Source organism: Mytilus californianus, unplaced genomic scaffold (assembly GCF_021869535.1).
Source record: "Mytilus californianus isolate M0D057914Y unplaced genomic scaffold, xbMytCali1.0.p SCAF_20, whole genome shotgun sequence".
Classification (NCBI taxonomy): Eukaryota; Metazoa; Mollusca; class Bivalvia; order Mytilida; family Mytilidae; genus Mytilus; species Mytilus californianus.
Genome location: NW_026262669.1, coordinates 8,583,299 through 8,602,519, shown reverse-complemented (window position 1 = coordinate 8,602,519; position 19,221 = coordinate 8,583,299). Strand labels below are relative to the sequence as shown.

The window sequence follows — 19,221 nt, the reverse complement described above, 5'->3', positions numbered from 1 at the left end:
AAAAGTAAACCGTAAAAGGTCAAAGTACGGTCTTCAACACGGAGCCTTAGCTCACACCGAATAGCAATCTATAAAGGGTCCCAAAAATTAATAGTGTGAAACCATTCATACGGGAAAACCAACGGTCTAATCTATATAAAAAAACGTGAAACGAGGAACACTTATGAACCACATCAACAAACTTAGAACAGGTGCAAACAATTGCAGCGGGTTCAAACGTTTTAATGGTACCAAACCTTCACCCTTATCTGAAACAATAGTGTAACACCACAACACAGAAAGACACACTATAAAATATCAATTGAAATGGCTTAACTCAATCAAAAGACATATTAACACGAGTGAATATAAGTCCATGTATAATTCCCGCGGTATTATGATAGTTTCTACTTATCCTCCAAATTATGTTTATGAATAAAATCTCACTAGTAAAAAAAATATTTCCTTTCACCAGTACAGAGAGTTTCAATCAAAATCTATTCGGTGTAATTAAACAGATATATCATGTTATGGAGGGGTATTTCCGAAAAATAACAGTCTTGGGACCAAATTTCCCTTGCCTAGCGGCTGGGGAAATTTTACAGTCCCTCGACTGTTTTTTTTCGGAAATGCCCCTCCATAACATGATATATCTATTCAATATTCATAAATTCGAGTTTATAAGACACTGTTTATATACTAACGGCTAATACAAAAACTCATAAATTTGGTTCTGTATTACAGGTTTCAATGATAATGGGGATCTCGGTTAACATGGTTAAGGGTCCAGTTCCTCGTCCCCACCCCCACATCAATATTTTCAGGAAAAAATAGTTTTTACTTACCGAGCTCATACAGTAAAACGTTTCCATATTGTTTTCGTGTCAAAAGTATGTCTCTTTCTGACAGGCGTTCAGAACATTTTATTTGTCCTCCAGGTTCACAGCAGGTACTGCTCGACCCGACCTCTTCTTTGAATGGTCTACATTTGGTGTGTACCAATTGCCCTGTATACCATGCATAGAGTCCTCCTTTTCCTTTCTCCATTTTGCTTGAGCAAGTTTTGGGAATGTGTTAATGCTTGTAAAATATATACTTCACTGTCTTTAGCTGTGGATGTTCGCTACTATTGTTGTTGACTTTTTCGTCACATATTCAGAATCCTCTGGTTTTATCCATGTAGTGCCATTAAAATATTTTGCCCACTTACCCCTACTTTTCTTTTCATAGTTATATTACATATAGTTTAAAAAGCTATATTTTAAAATCTTATAAAATCCTTGTAATGTTTTCATTGTTTTTAAAAGAAAAAAGTGCCAATGTTAAATGCATGAAAAATCTAGAGAGAATCATTTACCGCCAAATGTTGGTGTACTGAAAGTGGCTTTTAATTGAGATTTAAGAATCCAGCAGTTGTTATATTTAATTTGAGAACTTTTATTTTTTCTTAGAGCAGGATTAAGTATTTCCAGACAAAAAAAAGCATTCGTGTTAATTTCAGTATTCTATTTGTAACAATATTAAAAACAGTTTTTTCATAGAATAGAATTTTGCAAAATTTTCAAATATACCCCTCTCAATTTTTTGTATTTTGATTAAGCAATGGTTAGACTATTAAAAAATTATTTTAGCCATATCAGGAAAATCTGGGTTGAAAAATCTCAAAGCTTTCAAAACATGGTAAAAAAGGACTCCCAATACACAAGGAATTTGACCCTTTTTGGGATTAGGTTCTTGACCAAACTGCTGAATAATATATTTTTCTAAATGCATTTTTTAAATATGTCATAACCAAACTTAGTCATAACAACAAACACAATTTTCTTTTTTATTCTCTAAAAGGCCATATACATCCAAGAGTAATTGAACATTTTAAGCCTTTTTTACTTACAAAAAATGACCAAAAAGTGTTCAAGCGGTTACCATAGCAACCGCAAAATTTTAAGTGAAAATTCATGTATATTTCAGTTTATATCAATTGTTAGAACATTTTTACAAATTTTGAACCAATTCTGTGACTTGTCATTTCCACATGATTTTGATGCTTACAGAGAATGACTCCTAATATTTTGACGACATTGAGGTCGTACATACATTGTATGATGACCTAAAAGCACTATACCAATATTAAAATGCCATTCATGTCCTACACAAATAGTATGATGCCATTTAGTTCCTACTCAAATAGTATGTTGACATTAAGGTCTTACAAAAAGAGTATGGTGACAATAGTGCCCTACACAAATAGTATGATGCCATTTAGTTTCTACACAAATAATATGATGACATTAGGGTCCTACACAAATAATATGATAACATTAGGGTCCTACACAAATAGTATGAGGACATTAGGGTCCTACACAAATAGTATGAGGACATTAGGGTCCTACACAAATAGTGTGATGTCATTAGGTCCTACACGAATATCATTATGACATTAGGGGCCGACACATATAATTTGATGACAATAGGGCCTAACACAAATATTATGATGATAGTTAGTTCTTACACAAATAGTGTGTTGCCATTCAGGTCCTATACAAATAGTATGAGGAGTGTATGGTCCGACACAAAAAGTATGCAACAATTATGGTCCTACACAAATATTATTTTGATTTTATGGTCCTACATTATAAATTATAAATTATTAATACTAGTAGCTAATTCTCATAGTAAACTTGTCATATGTATTTTAGATCAACCAGGAGATAAGTTGAAACTTAGACCATCAGATTCCAATATACAGCAATTGCCGGATCATATTGGTATTAAAACATTCCAGCTTGGAATAGAACTTGGACTTACGGTTGTTCAGATGCAGCAGATTGAAAACAACCATGTGACAAATCTTCGTAGCCAAACAGAGGAGGTCCTTAACAAATGGAGGAGACTTCCAGAAGCTACATATGAAGTTTTAGAACGGGCTCTTCATCGCCTTCACTTGTCTCGAGTTTTATCATTCTTAACATATGAAGAAGGATTAGAGGAACAAGTGGAAGTAGGAATAGAGGAGGAAGTGGAAGTAAGATTAAAAGAGGAAGTGGCAGGTTTGTACATTCTGACATAATAATCCATTTCCCAAACATCTGTCTATTGGTCAAGTTTCCCTTTCTCTGTCTGACCCATTTGACATCACTTGGTGTTATTTGTCGCAGAACTGTAACATGCCATCAGCAGCGCGATGTGTGTCATCAGTCGAACATGATCTGCTTACCCTTCCAGTGCACATGTGATCATCCCGATTTTCCCGGGTTTAATTTTGCGCAGTCCTTAGGTGTCTGTGTTTTTTTTTGTAGACTGTAATTTGTTTCTTTGTACTTTTTTGTTCTTCTTCTTGTCCATGATTTGTTATTTCTTTCAATGCTGTCTTTGACCTGTTGTTTCAGTCTATTGCACTTTACTGTAGTTTATTTTAAAGTTGAACTGCTCGTTAAATACCTACTGATAGCTTCCTAAGGCCTAATATAATCATACTTTTTTTTACGTTTAACTGTTTATGTTTGAGATGTAGGAAGGTAGACAAAACATTCATGGTTTTAAAAGTCTTTGACTGTTTTAAACAGGAAACACGGTCTTGCATTATTAGTGTTTGCTCCAAGGTTTTGAGGCAAGCACTAAAAAATGGAATAGGTTAGGTTTTCAGAAACACATGTATTTTGTGTTCTAGATCTAATAACTACTGGTTATAGTTAACTTGCATTCTCCTGAAAGTTTGCTATAAAATTACCTCCCTTACCTTGTATCACTGAACATATATTGGTTTATTTCGTCATATTTGTTTTTTTTTCTTTAAATGGTTTGTCATAAATTAGACTGTTAATTTTCTTGTTTAAATTGACGTTGTACGGTGACATATAGTTGCCTAAACTTACGTAATTTGGATAATTACCACATCTCCGTATTTTTATGTTACAAGACAACATTGTATATGTGGCTGTTATCACTTAGCCATTATTTAGTTTCTTTGATCAACCTGCAGTTTCTATGCTAAGTAAGTTTCTTTATAAACACTATATTTGAACATCGGTTAACTACTGTTGCCAGCATATGGTTTAATACAACATATTAAACATTGGTAGAAATATTGCCAATTTAAAAAACAACAAGATACAAAAGAACGACCTTCAAACTAAAAAAAATTAGAATAGGTAGGGTTTTTTTGAAACACATGTTTGCCTTTGTTTTGTTTGTTCTAGATCTAATAACTGTTGGTTATGGTCATATTCGATTTTCTTTAATTGATTAGTCATAAATAAGGATGTTGGTTTTTTTGTTTAAATTGACGCTGTAAGGTGACCCCTGATTGTCATGTTATAAGGCAACATTGTCTATGTGACTGGGATCACGTAGGCATGATTTTGTTTATTTGGTCAAACTTAAGTTTCTATGCTAAGGTTTCTTTCTTACTTAAACTATATGTCAACTATATTTGTTTTGCTTTAATTGCTTTTTCATAAATGAGACTGCTGATTATTTTGTTTAAATTGAATTGCCGCATATTCAATTATTTTACATGTCGGGGACTTTTATCGCGGAATAAACAGTATTTGTTAATAAAGGCCAAACGAGACCTATAATTGGCTTCACCCAACTCATTTTGGTAATTGTAGGATCATTGATATAGTATAAGATAATATATAATCTATATGACTGAGATAACTTGGCCTTGATTTCGTATCACTTAGCCATTATTTAGTTTCTTTGATCAACCTTCAGTTTCTATGCTCAGTAAGATTCTCTAAAAAAATATATTTGAACATCGGTTAAATATTGTTGCCAGCATATGGTATAATACAACATATTAAACATTGGTAGAAATATTGCCAATTTAAAAACAACGAGATATAAGAGAACCAACTTCAAACTCAAAAGCATTCTTGTTAAGACAAAGACAAAAAACCAGATCACATAACACTAGTAAACAATGATTACGCAACATTAAACAAGATAACAGGCAGCTGTATTGTTCCTCCTGGAAATTATATAGTTTCATGGCCTTAAACAAGATAATAGGCAGCTGTATTTTACCTCCTGTCAATCATATAGTTTCACGGTACGTGATATCTTAAACAAGATAACAGGCAGCTGTTTTGTTCCTCCTGGCAATCATATAGTTTCACGGTACGTGATATCTTAAACAAGATAACAGGCAGCTGTTTTGTTCCTCCGGTCAATCATATAGTTTCATGGTACGTGATATCTTAAACAAGATAACAGGCAGCTGTTTTGTTCCTCCTGTCAATCATATAGTTTCAAGGTACGTGATACCTTAAACAAGATAACAAGTAGCTGTATTGTTCCTCCTGGCTATCATTATAGTTTAATTGAACGTGATATCTTAAACAAGAGAACAGGCAGCTGTTTTGTTCCTCCCGTCAATTATATAGTTTCATGGTACGTGATATCTTGAACAAGATAACAGGCAACTGTATTGTTCCTCCTGGCAATCATAAAGTCTCATGGGACGTGATACCTTAAACAAGATAACAGGCAGCTGTATTGTTCCTCTTGGAAATCATAAAGTCTCATGGGACGTGATACCTTAAACAATATAACAAGCAGCTATATGGTTACTCCTGGCAATCATATAGTTTGATGGGACGTGATATCTTAAACAAGAGCAGAAGAAGGAATATTGGATAAGTTAATGTGTGCATATCAGTCTGTCAACGGGCACTGGAATCCTAGTTCGTCATCAATCATTGATCGTTATAAAGTCTGATTTATGCAAAACAGGGAAAAACACGTATATTTAGCGAATGAAAAGTTTGTAATCATATTTATCAACATTACATATATAAACACATGAACAATTATCAAAATAAAACTGAGAATGGTTTTTATCGAGTTCATTAGTCTTTTGAATAACGAAATCAGACTAAAATGTGATAAACATTAGAAAAAAAAGATAATATATGTTGATAATGATAGATGTATTCGTGTTGTTCAGTCTTATCTATAAGTTTGTATGTATGTTTCACATTTCTATAAGTTTGTATGTATGTTTCACATTCCAGAGAGAATCATACACGACATACAAATCAGTCAGATTTTAGATTATATGATGTCACATTTGGTAATATCATCAGATGACAGACGAAGCATTGAACAACCTGTTAGACAAGATGATCAGAATAAAGCATTACTTGAAGTAGTGAACAAGAGGGGAGAGCCTACCTATTCTGTGTTTGTTGATGCACTACGAACAAGTGGATACACAGATCTAGCAAATGATTTGAAATGTGAATCACATGAAGAAGCCTCAAGTGCAGCATTAGTATATACTGAAAACATGGAAAATAAAGGTATGACCGGTTTTGGTGTTTGTTTGGTTTATTTAAATACAAATACAAATTGAATAGTGTTTTGTATTACATTGATGTAGTATTCATGTTGATTATTACATCTTATACAAATACTGATATAGGTAACACAATTATATTGTTCTTCAGTTCTGAGTGAATTGTGTGCTCTGCCCCAACATATAGGCAACGCAATTATTTTGTTCCGCCATCCTGGGTCAATTGTGTGGTCTGCCTAAGATATAGGCAACCTACTTATTCACTTGAATCACCTGGTTTGGTGAGGATTATTCACTAAAGATAAGGTCACTGCTGACCTTCATTTTACGCATGAATGGCTTTAGTAAGATTTTGCATCATGTTCGTGTTGCATATTGAGCACGTGTGCTATTACAATTACTTGGTCTATGTTGTGAACTTTACTGTTGACTTTAACATAATTTGTGTCATGGAATATTTAACACATGAGCTATTACAATTACTTGTTCTACGTTGTCAATGCTAATATTGACTTTAACATCATGTATATCAAGAAGAAACCAAATTTATGTGTAATACATAACAAATCACATTGGTTAAGTTTATATATTACATATTGTTTAGTACTGCTGAGGTCAAGTCACACAAAAACAAAAACGAACTAAAAAAGTAAAATACATGTGTTTATTTCATATCAAGCCTTCCAAAGGTATGGTGTCTTATTGTGTATATCCTGATTCCTGTAAGGTAGACAACACAACAGGTTTGATACGTGATTAGGCTTGTACAATTAAGTATTCAGTTGCCCAAATCATTATACAGTGATTCATATTGTTTCACATTTTAATAGAACATACAATAAGAACTCCACTATTCCACATGCACAGTTTTGAATTCAAATAGATTTTTTCAGAAAATATTTTCATTGAAAGGACTACTCCCCAACAATGATGCTGCATGCAGTATTTGACCCTCTCTTCTACCAGATAGAGTAAAACGTGGGATTGCTCGTATGAATATAAAGCTTATTTATTAGACCCCTCTACCAAGAAATTTGTTTTGCATGCACACGTATAAAAATTGCGGTTTTTATCCAACGCAATCATAGGTTTGAACGTTGTTTTCAATCCAGACTTATTTATGCTTATTTATTCATGATATACAAGTAGACGTGGCGATAATTAAAATTGTAAAACATTTGTAGGGTTGTCAAATTGGACTGTTCCGATGTATAAAGTTCGTCTACAAAAGAACTACTCAAACATCATTGACAGTATACAGCATGAGAAAATAGTCGATCATCTGATATCACGTGATGTGTTGACCATAGCTGATAGTCAAATGATAAATGCTTGTCCAGCACAAATACAAAAGAACAGGAAATTAATGGACATACTTTTGCATGAAAGTGAACATGAATTTATTGAATTTATCAAAGCTCTCCGAGAAGACTCTGTATATGCAGAACTGGCAGATGAAATAGAAAACACAACAGTCGCAAGCAGAGATATATCAACCATTAAGAGTTGCTTCAAATGAACTGAAGGAGAGTAAGTTGAAAGTATATGTATGTGTTTGTTGGATAAACTACACATAACTTTTTTTTTATTTTCACTTAGCTATGACAGAAAGTCGAAGTTTAAAATAATTTGCAATCTTAAATGAATAAGTGAATTAAATATATTTAGCGTAATGATAAAGATTATGCATATCGTCAGTTTAACAAAAACAATATTTTTTTAAGATACATAATTGGAAGATGTGATATAATTGTCAATTAGACAACGCCCCAAAACAGACAACATTGCGGGCAAACTAGCAATTATAAGTACGTTATTCAGCTATGAGCAAAATGTATACTTCAAAACAACCTATACACGCCCCGAAATGAGAACAATAACGGTCTGATGAATGTACAAAGCAATTAACGAAATACAAATATGTGTTATAGTTGTTCCGAAAGGATCAGCATTGATTACATTATATCATCCGATTCATTATCAAGTGGTATACTGAGGTGTTCCGAAAGGGTCGGTATTGATTACCTTATATCATTCCATTCATTATCAAGTGGTGTACCAAGGTGTTCCGAAAGGGTCAGTATTGATTACATTATATCATTCCATTCATTATCCAGTGGTGTACTAAGGTGTTCCGGAAGGGTCTGCATTGATTACAGTATATCATTCCATTTATCATCAAGTGGTGTACTGAGGTGATCTGGAAGGGTCAGCATTGATTACATTATATGATTCCATTCATTATCCAGTGGTGTACTAAGGTGTTCCAAAAGGGTCAGTATTGATTACATTATATCATCCTATTTACTATCAAGTGGTGTACTGAGGTGATCTGGAAGGGTCAGCATTGATTACATTATATGATTCCATTCATTATCCAGTGGTGTACTAAGGTGTTCCAAAAGGGTCAGTATTGATTACATTATATCATCCTATTTACTATCAAGTGGTGTACTGAGGTGATCTGGAAGGGTCAGCATTGATTACATTATATGATTCCATTCATTATCCAGTGGTGTACTAAGGTGTTCCAAAAGGGTCAGTATTGATTACATTATATCATCCTATTTACCATCAAGTTGTGTACTGGGGTGATCTGGAAGGGTCAGCATTCATTACATTATATGATTCCATTCATTATCCAGTGGTGTACTAAGGTGTTCCAAAAGGGTCAGTATTGATTACATTATATCATCCCATTTACCATCAATACTGACCCTTTTGGAACACCTTAGTTGTGTACTGGGGTGATCTGGAAGGGTCAGCATTCATTATAGTATATCATCCCATTCATTATCCATTATTATATAATATTTAAAAGGATATGAATTGTTCACTATTTCGAAAAATGAAAAACATTAACTGGTTAGCTTTTAATTTATACAGAGACAAGATAAAATACCTGAAACGGAAACCACAAAGTATCGTCAAAGTCTTTTTATCAACATCTCCTTGTTAGACACCAATGAACAAAGAAGATGATGATTGGAGGGAGACGTACATAAATTAACCAAAGCAATATAACCCAATTAAATGTGGACCAATATTTGTACCCTTATATTATGTATTTTTGAGTTAACAACTGATAATAGGAAAATTTGAAATATTTATTTATAATAGCTATAATGTCGAGCTCTCATGGTAGAATTTAAAAGGTATTTTAATTTGTTGCTAATTTTTGATAATAGTGTTTACCTGTATATTTATGTTACCTGTAACTTATCATATTGACCAAAATTCCGTGAAGAGTATATTTTTTAATGTAGTCATTTGTTTTTCGTTTTTTTTTTATATTTGCAAGATAATTTAAAATTTATTTCAGTTTGTAAGTTATTGAATTTCAGTTTTAAGGTTTATGAAACTAGATTATTTAAGTGTAGTTATATAACATAACATATATCAAATGTGAAGTTTTCGGGCAGAATTAATAGACATGTTAGCAGTATGTCTGATACCTAAGAAAGCCAACAATTGCAAGCGACTTAAAACCAAACATGAATACCAGTGATGTTTGACCCTTCCACAGATAGTGTGGCAGAAACCTACTACTGTGAAGGACATAGACACTAAGGTGTTGATAGTATGACAGAAACTGTTTACTTTTATAGTTAAATCTTTTTACCATGAAGGTTACAATACAGACTCTAAGGTGCAGATAGCTTGGCAGAAGAAAAAATCTTCCAAGGAGAGAAGTTATTGTTTAATGCTATATTCAGTTTAAATTATTACGAGCCAGTGTTATCCCTTTGTGTCCTTTCTGAAATTATTGGACCATGCAATTCGATCCAAAATCGGTAGAAATTACTTAAGAAAGGTCTTGTTTAATGTTCTCTTTTATGCTGTTTAAATCAAATGAAAAGAATGTCTGCCTTCGGAAATCTTAGACAGCAGGGGATGTACGGCAAATTTTTATCGGGGGATTATTCTTTATTCTTCTCTGAGTGTACAAGGGAATTGTATTTTATCTGTCAGAAATTAATCATGTGAAGAGCATTTGTTAATGATCATCATTTGTTATTTATCAGATGGCAAACGTGAAACCATTGGTTGTACATTACACAAATCTGTCAAATCCTACACCTGCTGTAAATATTTCAACAAGAACCTGACAGGAAGTTGTGTGTTCTTGTGTCTCAATCTTTAGCATGTTATGTTGTGTATTGGGACATATTCAGTTTTCTTGCGGTTTATATGTTTTGTAGTGTTGTTGTCAGTTTGACTACGACGTGTGTGATTTTAATGTCTCCTTGGTATATTTTGGCGCTTTGTATTGCATGGTTCTCTAGAAATGATGTCCATTTGATGAGATAAAGAATTTTACCACCAGAGGCAATCTTCAGTTCTGATTGAAAAAAGAACATTAACATCAGACAAACACTTTTTAATTCAAATAGATAATACACAACTAAAGAAGGTGTTATTTTATTCTTATGGATGACAAACTCAACCACTAGGGGTAATCTTTTATTTTTGATGGATGAAAAACTCAACCACCAAGGGAAATTTGGAATTCTACTGGACGAAGAAGAACTCAACAGCAAGGGGCAATTTTGTATTCTTATGGACGAAGAACTCAACCACCAAGGGCAATCTTTTTATCTCATGGACGAAAAACTTAACCACCAGGGGCAATCTTGTATTCTGATGGACAAAGAACTCAACCACCAGGGGTAATCTTTTATTCTTATGAATGAAGAATTCAACCACCAGGGGCAATATTTTATTCTTATGGATGAAGAACTTAACCATTAGGGGCAATCTTTAGAGTTCATCGACGAAGACATTGACACCGGAGGCAAATTTTAATTCTAAAAGACAACACCACCACATGCAGTTTTTATTTCTATTGCTGAAAAGTTAGGCTACTAGATACACCTTTTTTATTCTAATTGATTAAAAACAAGACAACCAGAGGCTATTTGTTATTTTATTGCCGACAAACAAGACCACCAGATGCAACTTTTATTTCTATAAACTGATGAAGAACTCACCCAACTGATGCGAAATTCAGGTTTATTGCTTATTTTGTGTGTGTTTTTACATGTCTCTTTGACAAATAGCTTATATTGCAACCATTGTAAATAGGAGTGTAAAATAAATAATATTGTATATATATATTTTGCAGTATATTTTGTTTTTGTTACACATGAATTACATTGTCACTTTCTTTTGTGCTTGTTAATTGACGTAGCTTTTTTGCAACTAACACATGTAACATTTATCATGATTAGTTGAAGGTTCATACAGATAATGTTTATGAGTATGTAATTTATCAAGTGGTGTCTTAGCTTTTTTTGTCAACGTAAAATGCAGGCGTCTTTAGTGAAACCGGCAAAATACAGTGTGTGCACTCTTGTTAAACTGTGAATGATAAATCATTGCAACATTTTTTTTTTTATATGTAAAGCTTGTTGAAGAAGTGAACGAGGGTTATATTTCAACATCAATGTCCCATACACTTTCAAATTTACAAATACTTCATCGTACATGTATTTGTTGGTTATAAACTTTCGGAAAGTATGTTTTATCAACTGTCAGAGCTACACGAAAAATGTCTTTTCCGAAATAAGAAACGAAACTGGCTGGACATAAGATTTTTTTTAACTGTGCTCCTTGTATGATAACCTTTGTCAGTCATACATAGTATGATAGATTAGAGTTATACGTTGTTCTTCACAACAGATGACGCTTATCTAGTTATCCTATGAAAATAAAAACAACAAGTTATACATGCGTCCGAAGCGCTTTTTTCGGCTTTACTTTCATCAGGCACGCTCAAAGTCGAATATTTGAAAACCAAGGATGTATAAGAACCGAAACAGTTAAAGATCTATATGACCAAACCGACATAAACATATCCAAATCCACCTAAGGTCAATTATGCCTGATGAGTTGAAACCTTAAAGGATTAATTGTGGTCTGTATGATATTTGTGATATTTGTGAAAATGGAACTTAAGTTCGTGATAACAAATCAAAAATACTAACAGGCATATATATTTAATGAGTTTAAATACGTCACTGTTTGTGGTACCTGTGCTGCGATAAAGAAAGATGTCCGTTGTTATGCGTTTCAATGTACTATTATATTATTTATGAATGCGTTTCTCTCTGTTGAGTGTTCTTGTGTTTGTTTGTACTGTATTCCTGTCACGTAGTGTTGTCATTTTAGCGATATTTTTTAACATAGCCATATAAGCGGGAAGTTTGGCTAGCCATAAAACCAGGTTCAACCAACATTTTTTTTTAAATGTCCTGTACTAAGTCCTGAAGATAGCAGTTGTTAGTTGATGTGTTTCCCGCAGTTTTAGTTTGTAACCCGGATTTTTTCCTCTCAACCGATTAAGGTAGATTTCAACCCAGTCAATCAACCTGTTTAATTAAGATAGATTGAATCACAACACATATGGTACTGTGCTTATATCTTTAGACTGCATTGAAGAACTATGATTTTCTCGACAAGCAATAACAACTGAATAAATGATCCATATGCTCACTCATTTATTGTTTATGTTATAAGTTATTCATTGTTTGAAACAGCACGAACCTTATATGTATGTTGATTGTATGCAAGTTATTCTTTATTTGAATCAAAATGTTTTATGTGTTGTCCTTTGCTTTTAGTTATTCATTATGAATTATAATTTTTGTTCATTTACATATCATGTATATAATTAGTTCGGTATTGCAATATGGACCTTCAATTCATATGTTTTTGTGTATGAGCTTTTCATTATAATTGCAAAAAGTGCATGAGTCATTTATTTTTTGTATCGAAGCCTTGTTCTTTAAATGTCTTTGTATATAGGATATTCTTTATTTGAATGGGGACTATACATGTGTACGTCAATCATTCATATTTTTTGTATATAAGTTATTCTTTATTTGAATAGGGACCGTGCATGTGTGTGCTTATATCTTTAGACTGCATTGAAGAACTATGATTTTCTCGACAAGCAATAACAACTGAATAAATGATCCATATGCTCACTCATTTATTGTTTATGTTATAAGTTATTCATTGTTTGAAACAGCACGAACCTTATATGTATGTTGATTGTATGCAAGTTATTCTTCATTTGAATCAAAATGTTTTATGTGTTTTTCTTTGCTTTTAGTTATTCATTATGAATTATAATTTTTGTTCATTTACATATCATGTATATAATTAGTTCGGTATTGCAATATGGACCTTCAATTTATATGTTTTTGTGTATGAGCTTTTCATTATAATTGCAAAAAGTGCATGAGTTATTTATTTTTTGTATCGAAGCCTTGTTTTTTTAATGTCTTTGTATTTAGGATATTCTTTATTTGGATGGGAACTATACATGTGTACGTCAATCATTCATATTGTTTTGTATATAAGATATTCTTTATTTGAATAGGGACCGTACATGTGTATGCAATGCATGAATATGACTGTGTAAAAAAGTTATCCTTTATTTGAATGGGGACCAAATATGTGTATGCAATGCATTCATTTGGCTTTGTTTATAAGTTATTCTTTATTTGAACGGGGACCACACATATGTATGCCATGCATTCATTTACATTTGTATATAGGTTATTCTGTATTTGAACGGGGACAACACATGTGTATGCCATGTATTCAATTGCATTTGTATATAATTTATTCTTTATTTGAACGGGGACCACACATGTGTATGCCATGCATTCATTTGCATTTGTATATAAGTTATTCTTTTTTTGAATTTGGGACCTTACATTTATATACATTGCTATCTTTTTTTTATAAGTTTTTCATTATATGGATAAGAACCTTGCAATTAAGTTTCTTTGTATGTACATGATACTTAATGTGAATCTGGACCCTATATTGACATTCTGTTGTATATATCTTATACATTAATACTATCAGGAGCTTACATTTTTATGTTTATATCAGTACCTCCTTATTTGAACCAAGACCTTATATTTTCATTTTTATAAAAGTTATACTTTGTTTGAATTATTCATAGATATAAGAAGATGTGTTATGAATGTTAATGAGACAACTCTCAATCCAAATCACAATTTGTAAAAAGTCAACCATTATAAGTCAAAGTACGGCCTTCAACACGGAGCCTTGGCTCACACATACATGTTTTATCCTTTGTTATTAACTTAAATATAATTTGAATTAGGATTACATTTATTCTCTGTTGTATATAACTTATTCTCTAATTTTTCTGCTATTTTAATATAACATTTCTTGATCGGTGTGAGAAAAATATTTCTCCTCACTAGTGAAATATCAATTCTCGACAAATCACTGGTCGAAATGTAATTATGACATCTAATTTTCTTGGTTTCTTCTGAATTTCCTATTGTGACTTCATGAAAAAAAGGCGACCATGCCTATTGACGTCACATATAAAGAACACAACTTTCTGCAAATCTTTTAAACAAAAGGATAAAAATCATTAAATAAACAGATTCCACCACTATAACTCGTGTATTACGGTTTTGTATGGTATTGACAATATTTACTTATGTTCTCCACTTTCAACAGTAAAATTCTAATTATTTAAAAAGTTCGGCAAACCTCCCGTTTTAAATATTAAAATTTAACTGTCTCGAGTGAAGAAATATCGTAACACACTTGTTGCAGTTGTGGAATCCATATTTCTTTAGAAATTTAGTATTGTAAATTTGTGTATTCTGTGTGTAATGTGCATGATAGTGATTAACCTATGTCATTCTCAAAATGTTCAATATTATACTGTGTACCAGAGTTACCACCATCTCGAATTTCAGATAGACATCAAGAACAAACAAAAATAATATATGGTCACAGTTATATTATTTATACAATGTTCAAATAAGATTTGTGAGCCAGTTTCTTAGAAGCACATATTCGACCTACGACATGGTTCTATGAATGGCGTGTACATCTGTAGGTAACAAGCAACTTAAACAACTTAAACACTCCATGTTATTTATCAGAAATGCCTAATGCTGACAGTTATAACGGATATCATGTGAATGCTGCTTCTATCTTACTTAACGTCTTATTGAACAGCGGTATACTACTGTTGCCTTTATTTAACAATGTATGTGTAAATGTAATTTGTCCATTTAAAAAGCTAAAATTTCCCAAAAAAAAAAATCAAGGAGCAAGGCACATTATACTTATCTTAAAAAGAGAGCTGAATCTAGTGATATACTTTATATACTGGCCATAACTTAAACATGTCAATGCTGTTCATTAAACAAATGCACGGATGACCTACAGATAACATTTTTGTTCATTAATTCAATAAATGTACAACATGAAGTTGTGGTATCTAGTACGAGCTTTACAAAATCAAATTTTATCATTAACGGAACAAGTGAAACACGACTGCTATAATCCTGACTTGGTACAGGCATTTTCCGATAAAAAGGGTAGTTTAACCTGGTTTTATATCTATGTAAACCTTCCAATTGTAGGATAAAGATATGATCGTTTTTTTCAGTGTATTTAATATTGACATATGTACTACTTGTATATGATATTTATTATTTGCTTATGTTTATATATGTTCTGTAACATTATTTTCCTGACTATAAAGTATCAACCACTAGTCATGTTCATTCCTTAAAAGCTTCACCATTCTGTCACGTTTTCTCTATTTCTCTATTTGGTATACAATTTTTTAAACGGAGTGTGTACTGTTCCGGCTAGCCGGAAGAATAGGTAACAATTTCTATCTCCAGGCCATCCGTTTGCACATGAGCAAATGTTCAAAATCAAGAGCAATGTCTTGTGACGTGGACAATTTCGTGGATGTGATGAAGGATTTCAAACGCGCAAATGCAAAGGACGTTTGGAGAATTGAATATATATTCAATATATAAATAATTTTATATTTAAGGATGGCTTTTTGTCCTTATGAAAATTACAGAGAAGTTGGTTGCTTTAAACACAAATTTCCTCTACCTGTATCAATAGAGACAAATCACATAAAAGAAACGATTTACAGGAAAACGACTTAATCAGATTATCCTTGACTGCGTGATTTGTAAGTTCTACTTTAATGGAGATCTATGAACATGCACTGAAATGCCCTGACTGGGAAAATTTACCCGGCTTGAGGGAAAACCCCTCTTTTATTTAAATTTCATTCTGTTGTAGTTATGTTCTCAATAAAAATTATCATGCTTTGCTATTTTAAACACAATCTTCTTTTGAGCGTTTTACATGTGCCTACCCTTTTCTCTTATTTTCTGTTTAAAAACTTTTCGCACATTTCAAATAAAAAAAATCGTGAAAAATCATTTGACGACTTCATTGAAACCAAACTTCAAGGAAATCTAAAATTCGGGATCTTCTTTAGGAATCATAGATATTCATTGAAGCCATGAGTCACTGGCCTGACTCCTAACCTTACAGTAATATCATAGAAAGAACGTAAAAAGAGGTTTGTCATTTTTGAACCCCCATTCCCTTAGAAGCAAGAACAATATCTGAATATGCTATATTATTATGAAGTACATTTATTTGCATTTTCATTGGTTTGGTTTTAGTGAATGTAAACTTTTTTGCAAAGTGATTTTAAGTCAAAAGTTTCTTTGCTGCATACCGATGTTGACAAATCTTTTGATCTCTCTTGACAAACTGTTTATAGTTAAGGAGAATTAGGGTGTTCCAAAGAACAGCCAGTAGAAAACTAAATTGAAGTTTTGAGGAGTGTATTCCCATAGTAATTCTGTTTTTGATTTGATTTTTTTTTTTTTTTACTATTTTCCAAAAATTTTATCATGAGCTTATAATTCGGAACGTGTGTGCGGAGACGAGCAAAAATGAATAGTTCCAATTTTTGGCGTTAGCACGGGAGAAAACGTATTGGCAATTCATTTTCCACCAGATGCTATAATAACCACTTAGGCAAAAGCATATCAATTCTTCATTGTTATGTATGGCCAGAAAATATCAATAATAGCAATGAAAAGCTTTTCTTCAAGAAAGAATTGACATGTTTTGCTTTTTTCGAGCGAGCCGGAAAAATAGCAACCACCTTTTTTAAATGCTATTCATCTTTGTACTTTATTTCACCTTTTGACTATTTTGTGTCTTTTGTAGACGAAAAGCGCTTCAGACGTACACACTTTTAATCATGTAAGCCGGACTATGTCACACTTACGTACATGTACACCAATATTTATAGGAGCTTATAGCGTGTTTCAGTGAGCAGTCAGATATGGGCATAGTTCACTTGGTTTTATGAGATGCAAGCACTCACTCAAATATATGTTTTGAGAAACAGGACAGCATCAGTATATCTGAAAGTGAACGTACATTGTAGCATATTTTGCAATATGTGTTTTCGTTTAATTCTGGAGAATGGTTTTATTAATTCTGTTTGTTGATATTTTAGTCCATCGATCGCAACAAATATGTTGTCAATTACATATCCAATATCTTTTAAAATCATCACGGGTGTAGAAAAAACTTTAGCAATACTTCATTTTAAGAGGGTTACACAGTTAGCTATATAACTTATCTCCCCCGAGGCCCTCATCATAGAAAACCTAGGTCTCCTCTTAATCCTCTGTAGGCCTTTTATGTCGTGTTCTCTCCTCATCTAGGTCTAACATCTTCATTCTCTGTCGACCTTTTATGTCGTGTTCCCTCCTCACCTAGGTCTAACATCTTCATCCTCTGTAGGCCTTTTTTGTCGTGTTCTCTCCTCACCTAGGTCTTACATCTTTATCCTCTGTATGCCTTTTTTGTCGTGTTCTCTCCTCACCTAGGTCTAACATCTTCATACTCTGTAGGCCTTTTATGTCGTGTTCTCTCCTCACCTAGGTCTAACATCTTCATCCTCTATAGGCCTTTTATGTCGTGTTCTCTCTTTACTTAGGTCTAGAATCTTCATCCTCTGTAGGCCTTTTTTGTCGTGTTCTCTCCTCACCTAGGTCGAACATCTTCATTCTTTGTAGGCCTTTTATGTCTTGTTCTCTCCCCACCTAGGTCTAATATCTTCATCCTCTGTAGACCTTTTATGTCGTGGTCTCTCCTCATCTAGGTCTAACATCTTCATCCTCTGTAAGCCTTTTTTGTCGTGTTCGTATATTTGTTGTTTTTATAGTGATTAAGATTATAACACAATGTTTACTGCTGTACCCCTATTTCAGACATTTTAACCTATTGTGTCTGTTTGTTTTGTTCACATATTGTTGTCAATATAATGGAATTTGTTGCGACTGTCATACAAGTGGGAGGTTTAGCTAGCTATGAAAACAGGTCTAATCCACAATTTTCATGACTGTACCAAGTCAGGTATATGACAGATGTTATCCATTCGTTTCATATGTTTCGAGCTTTTTAATTTTGCCATTTGATTATGGACTTTCCGTTTTAAATTTACTCGGAGTTCGGTAATTTTGGTTATTTTACTTGTTCCTCTACCAAGTTATAACCTATAAATCCTGTGTTAGCCTTTAATGTTCTCTCCTCACCTAGGTCTAACATCTACATCTTCTGTTGGCCTTCTAAGCTCCCCCTTTACATATAGGTCTAACATCACAATCCTCTGTTGGCTTTTTAAGCTCCCCCTTTACATATAGGTCTAACATCTCAATCCTCTGTTGGCTTTTTAAGCTCCCCCTTTACATATAGGTCTAACATCTCAATCCTCTGTTGGCTTTTTAAGCTCCCCCTATACCTACATGTAGGTGTATCGTTTTAATCCTCTGTTGACCAGTTATGTCCCCCCCCCCCTTCAAAAATGTCTAACCTCTTAATCCTCTGTAGGCCTTTAATGTCGTGTTGTCTTTTAACCTAGGTCTCCTCTTAATCCTCTGTAGGCCTGTTATGTCGTTTTTCTCTCCTTAACCTAGGTCTCATCTTAATCCTCTGTAGGCCTGTTATGTCGTGTTCTCCCTTCACCTAGGTGTCCTCCTAATCCGCTAGGCCTGTTATGTCGTGTTCTTCCATAACCTAGGTCTCCTCTT

The 19,221-nt window shown here is 33.1% G+C and overlaps 1 protein-coding gene and 1 long non-coding RNA gene across 3 annotated transcripts in view; one reads left to right on the top strand and one right to left on the bottom strand.

Annotated features, from left to right (window-relative positions):
- LOC127731750 (alpha-(1,3)-fucosyltransferase 7-like) overlaps positions 1-19,221 on the bottom strand; it is a 637,348-nt gene that overhangs the window by 545,693 nt on the left and 72,434 nt on the right. The window lies entirely within an intron of this gene.
- On the top strand, positions 2,754-15,848 carry LOC127731769 (uncharacterized). The gene is made up of 4 exons (XR_007995746.1): positions 2,754-3,026; positions 5,997-6,284; positions 7,465-7,810; positions 9,167-15,848. It is a non-coding gene; the product is annotated as an uncharacterized LOC127731769 (long non-coding RNA).